Source organism: Pantherophis guttatus, chromosome 3 (genome assembly GCF_059756535.1).
Source record: "Pantherophis guttatus breed Tessera chromosome 3, ASM5975653v1, whole genome shotgun sequence".
In the NCBI taxonomy this organism is placed as follows: Eukaryota; Metazoa; Chordata; class Lepidosauria; order Squamata; family Colubridae; genus Pantherophis; species Pantherophis guttatus.
In genome coordinates, this window is record NC_142065.1 from 18622740 (window position 1) to 18629076 (window position 6337).

The window sequence follows — 6337 nt, forward strand, 5'->3', positions numbered from 1 at the left end:
AAAAATTAGGTATTAATGATCATTATTTTATGCAAACCTAAAAAAAAGAAAAAGAAAAATCAGCAACAACTATAAAAGACAGTCTGCGGATTTTCAATTACTGAACAAGATCCAGGAAGCAATCAGCATGAAGACAAGTAAATGACCAATTTCAATTCACAAAGCAACTTTAGACTGTGAAGTGTTTTACATCCTTCTAATTATATCTGCGTGCACAGCAATCCTGTAAATTAAGTTACTCTGATTTCCATTATACAGATTAGGGAATGAAACTAAACGGCTGTGATTTAGCCAAAGCTGAACGAAAAAGTGGAACTTATATGTGTACATTCTAGACTATTGGTGTCCAAATCTCTTTTTCTTATCTACAAATGGCCATGACTTTTTTCACAGGTTGACCATGCTGAAGATAACTTTCAGCCATTAGAGCTTCTTTGGAGGAGATAAAAACTCTTGCAGAAAGTCTGGTTTTAGGACTTTCTCCCTGCTCCCTTAAATGCTGTGAAGTTGTCTTTGCGTTAATCCAGTGGTGAAATCCAAACTTTTTTACTACCGGTTCTTTGGGCGTGGCTTGGTGGGCATGGTGTGGTGTGGCTTGGTGGGCATGGCTTGGTGGACGTGGCAGGGGAAGGATCCTGCAAAATCTCCATTCCCAGCCCACTCCAGGGGAAGGATGCTGCAAAATCCCCATTCCCTCCCCACTCTGGGGCCAGCCAAAGGAGGTATTTGCCTGTACTCTGAACTACTCAAAATTCCCGCTACCAGTTCTCCAGAACCTGTCAGAACCTGCTGGATTTCACCCCTGCATTAATCATAGAAATGTCCCCTAGTATTTTAATGTTTCAAGTGATGGATGCAGAGGGCTTGAAGACTTATGAGAAATGAAAAACTTTTGCAAGCTTGATTTTATCTTTTGCTCATGTGGCAGGCCTGGAGTCAAAGAAATAGTAATTGTTTTATCCTTCCTGAAGTGCATGACAGCTACTTATTTTTTTGGGGGGTGGGGTGGGGACTGGGAAACAATTGAGAGGTGAAAATGCTATGTACCTCAAGAAAAGTAGACAGTATTTTAATTTTAAAAGATAAGAAAACCACCTATCCTTTTATGGGTAATTTGCTATATCTTTTATATCAAGGGTGGATGATTAATTTTCCTAAATGGCCACATGAGAAACTGGGACTGTTGTGGAGGGCTACTGCTGCCCCACACCCTTACCACTGCCCTGACCCCCACTGCCACCCTGCTACCCAGTGGTGGGATTCAGCCAGTTCGCACCACTTCGGGAGAACCGGTTGTTAACTTTCTGAGCAGTTTGGCAAACTGGTTGTTGGAAGAAATCATTAGGGCAGAGAACCGGTTGTTAAATTACTTGAATCCCACCACTGCTGCTACCCCATCACTTGGCACTTCCTAGTGCACAGTTGGGAGGGGGGACTTTTTCAATTTACAACTCCTGCTCAATGAGTAGGAGGTAGCTGTGGCCCGGAAGGCCTTTACACAGGATCATCTGTGTTGTACCCTTTCCTAAATTGGGGTTCCCTTCAGATATCATTCACACCCTGGTCATCAGACTTCAGCTGGTTCATAATGCAGTAATATGAGCAGTGATGAGTGTGTCTCAGTATGTCTATGAAACACCTCTGCTTTGAGAATTGCACTGGTGCCAGTTTGCTTGCAGGTAAGATTTAAGGTGCTGTTCACCACTTATAAAGCCCAACATAGCATAAGCTTGACAGACCACCAGTTTCCATAGCATCTGTCCAGTGGTGGGATTCAACTAGTTCACACAGGTTCGGTAGAACCGGTAGCTAACGTTTTGTGCAGTTCGGTGAACTGGATGAATAGCGTGCCTCCCCATACCTGGCCCCACCTTGTCCTTCCCCCCTCCAGCCACTCCTCACCTTGTTGTCCAGCCGCTCACCCAGCTGGGCTGCAGGGCCAGCAGCTAGGCGTGACAAGGAGTGGCTCGGAGGGGAGGGGAGGGGAGGGGTGAGGCATGGCCAGGCGTGGCAAGGAGACGCTGGGCGAGGCGAGGCACCCCTCGATGGGAGTGATGTTGAGTTGGCCACACCCACCCAGTCACATCCACCCAGCTGGTCATTAGGGCAGAGAACTGGTTGTTAAATTATTTGAATCCCACCACCGCATCTGTCTGTCTAGTTGAACTGGCAAGGTAGGCATGCTCCAGATTGCTTCAATTAAGCAATACCACCCATTGGGACTCCAGCCACATGCCTTCTCTGTAGTAGTGCCATTTGCAATGAAGTACCTCTCAAGATCTCAACAGTCCCTACACTATTGTTTCATAGGGTTTTGAAGATATAGCTCTTTGTCCAGGTCTTTGGTAAGGATGAGTGTCATCCTTTTTCTTCCTTTCCTTTTTGGACAAACCTGGACAAACAATCCAGGTTTGTTTTCTTTATCATCTCTGTACCTTTGTTTTGGGTGGGTTTTGTGTATTTTGTATTGTTCCTTTTTTTTAATGCTTTACGGGAAGTCAGCCAGCATACAAATTTAATATGGGAAGCATATACATTTCATATATTAATATTAATAATAACAAATTCAATGGACCAGAGCAAACACAGACAATAAAAAGGAATATTTTTTTAAAATTGATCTGCTCAACCCTGCCTGTTTCGAGTTTATAAAAACTCTGCTACTATAAATTGCATCTTTGGTGAATTGGATAGCTACAGCAATCTCTAAAGTTACCTTGAAAAGCATGAAAAGCTTTTTCATAAACCTGACTGTTCTTTTATCACAAGCAGATAGTTACAAAAGGTCATGAAAACTCTGGAACGGCTTCTAATGTTCCTTCCAAATTTCTGTCAAATATGGTAGGTCTAGAAGTAGGAAGGAAAGTCCTGATTAAATGTTCCCTGGTTTCAAATCAGCGCTGACAATAAGTATACTGCAGTCGCCTCTCGTTTTCTCTCTTTCTGTTTATCCTGGGCTTTTTCCTTATATTGCAGGAAGTGATGACTTCCCAAAGCCTTGGATGAGGTTACTCCAAACCAGGGGTGCCAAACTCAAGGACCGCAGGCTGGATTTGGCCCATGGGATGCTTAGATCTGGCCCACAGGGCCCCTCTTGAAACAGTGAAGGACCGGCCCACGGTGCATCTACCAGTGAAAACGGAGCTCGCAAGGGCCACGTGTGGCCCTACTGAGCTCTGTTTTGCTGGCAGTGGGTTGCAGGAGGCTGTCGCAGCCAGAAATACAGGTCAGGAGCCCATTTTCACTGACAGAGTGCTTGGGCCACCACAGGCGCCCCCGACATGAGTGACGTCGAGCTTACCATGCCCACCCTGGCCCACCGAGGTCAAACACAGCCCTGATGCGGCCCTCAATGAAATCAAGTTTGACATCCCTGCTCCAAACATAGGTATTAAACAGTACTCCTCAGTATTATGGGAAGATTATTAAATGGCTCAAGAAACAATCATATTGACTCTGTTTAATTTACATTAAGCATTTAGATTGGTTTGCTTATTATTTTATTGATTTATTACATTCTAGCTTGTTTTTCTACTACAGGTTATCCCAGTGGTGAAATTCAATTTTTTTTACTACCGGTTCTGTGGGCATTGTTTGGTGGGCATGGTGTGGCTTGGTGGGCATGGCAAGGGAAGGATACTGCAAAATCTCCATTCCCTCTCCACTCCTGGGGGAAGGATTTACAAAATCTCCATTCCTACCCCATTCTGGGGCCAGCCAGAGGTGGTATTTGCTGGTTCTCCAAACTACTCAAAATTTCCACTACCGGTTCTCCAGAACCTGTCAGAACCTGCTGGATTTCACCCCTGGGTTATCCTCAACTGAGAACAATTCATTTAGTGACAGTTCAAATTTACAACAACACTGGAAAAAGTGACTTGACCATTTTTCACACAACAAACGCAGCATCCCCATGGTCACATGATCAAATTTCGGATGCTTGGCAACTGGCAGGTAGTTACGACTGTTGCAGTGTCCTGGGGTCATGTGATCACCTTTTACGACCTTCTAACAAGCAAGTCAATGGGGAAGCCAGATTCACTTAACAACCATGTTACTAACTTAACAACTGCAGTGATTCACTTAACAGCTGCGGCAAGAAAGGTCATAAAATAGAGCAAAACTCACTTAATAACAGTCTTGCTTAGCAGCAGAAATTTTGGGCTCAGTTGTGGTCATAAATTGAGGATTACTTATAGAGAGAATTCAGGAAACCCACAATTCAATATGAAAGTAGAATATTACTATCCACCAGAGGAGTAAGCCATCAAGGAAAAAGATAATATTACCTGTTCTTACCATCTTAACTGATTTTTTTTTTAATTTTAGGGTTGTCTTCCAGTGCTGTTGCAACTTCTAACGGTCACTAACCAAACTGTTGTAAGTTGAGGACTACCTGCAAATGGTGTTGGGCGTGAAAATAGTTGATATTTATGTAGTGATAAAGGATAGAATTTCCAAAATACAATAATTATGCAAATACCACTTATATCCCTAAATCACCATTTGAAAGGCATATGGTTGATTGTACCTTTAAGGAATAGACTTAAGAGCCATGATGGCACAGTGGTTAGAATGCAGTATTGCAGGCTGACTCTGCTGACTGCCAGGAGTTCGATGCTGATGGGCTCAAGGTTGACTCAGCCTTTCATCCTTCCAAGGTTGATAAAATTGAGGACCCAGATTGTTGAGGGCAATAGCTGACTCTGTAAATGGCTTAGAGAGGACTGTGAAGCACTGTAAAGCTGTACACAAGTCTCATTGCTATTGTTATTTCTGGAGAAAAACAGAGATAGCATTTCTGAAGAAATGTCAAGATAGTGATTTCATATGATTCTGTCTGGTAATAATTTAGAAGGATATTCTGTCTGGCAACTATTGAGTCTTATTAGATTTCAGACATGCACATGGTTTTCTTTCCCAGCATTTGCATCTCTTTTGAAGCCATCTGCATGTTGCTATTGTTTTCAGAAAAGACAAATCTGTTGCGCTTGGGGGAAAATGGAATTTATTGGCAGAAATATGAAGGGGAAAAAATCTAGAAAGAAGTTTAATTTGCCATTCAAATTACTGAATGTATGTTTGTATTGTAATGTCTTATGTAATATACATTGGTAAGATGACTCTAGTAGTCAAGTTTGAGATCTATCAACAAAGTGCCTTCTGGAAAGATTTCTTGTAAATGTATGTGTTCTTTCTGATGATAGCACACAGGAATATTAGTCCCAGGGCAGCTGGGAACCATCATTTCACCTTCACCCCCTGATTTATTTGTTCTTTGTATTTGTTCTTGAACACTGAAAAAAAAAATAAAGGCCAAATTAGAAAGCAGTAGACCTTGAGATGGTACTAGAATCTTGGCAGATAACAATAGCAATAGCACTTTGACTTATATACTGCTTCATAGTGCTTTAGAGCCCTCTCTAAGTGGTTTACAGAGTCAGCATATTGCCCCCGATAAACTAGGTTCTCATTTTACCAACCTCGGAAGGCTGAGTCAACTTTGAGCCAGTAAGAATCAAACTGCTGAACTGCTGGCAGCCAGCAGTCAGCAAAAGTAGCCTACAGTACTGCATTCTCATCACTGTGCCACGACAGTTCCTTGATACTTGTTGATAGTACATATTGATGTTGGACTTGACCATGACAAGGAAAGAAGATCCCATAACAATTAACATGTCAACATTATGCTATTTTTTGTTCTTACACTTTATTCTACTAATATTTGTTTAACTTCATTCATTTGATCTTATAGGTTGAGTATTGTCTGTCATATAAAACCTCTAGGACAGTGGTCCCCAACATTTCTGGCAACAGGGACCAGTTTCGTGGAAGACAATTTTTCCATGGACTGGAGGAGGAGGAATAGTTTCACATACTACCTAAATTTCATATGGGTGCAAATGAAGCTTCGCTCATGTTGTGGCCTGTCAGACGCCGGTCTCTCCAGCAACCGAATCAGATCAGGAGACAGAATGGGAGTTGGGGCCAGCATCAAGTCAATCTGAGAGTTCTGAGGGGGAAGAGGGAATGGAACTGTCAGAGATAGAGACAGAGGCGGAGCCTGGGCCGTCCATCAGCCCCCAGAGGGGAGGAGTCAACAGGTCCCCAGGTCTGGAGGTGGCTGATGAGGAAGAGGAGCAACAGCTGGGTCCCGTGCCTGATGCACAGATGTCCAGAAGGCAGAGAAGAGGAGAGCAATGGGAAACTATGGGCCGGTCCTCAGGATGGAAGAGCCACCACTGCTAGCTAAGCCCCACCCTAGCTCTGGGGATAAAAGGCAGGGGGCGGAGACGAATAGCTGTGGCAGACAACTATTCATCTCCCTGTCGGTTAG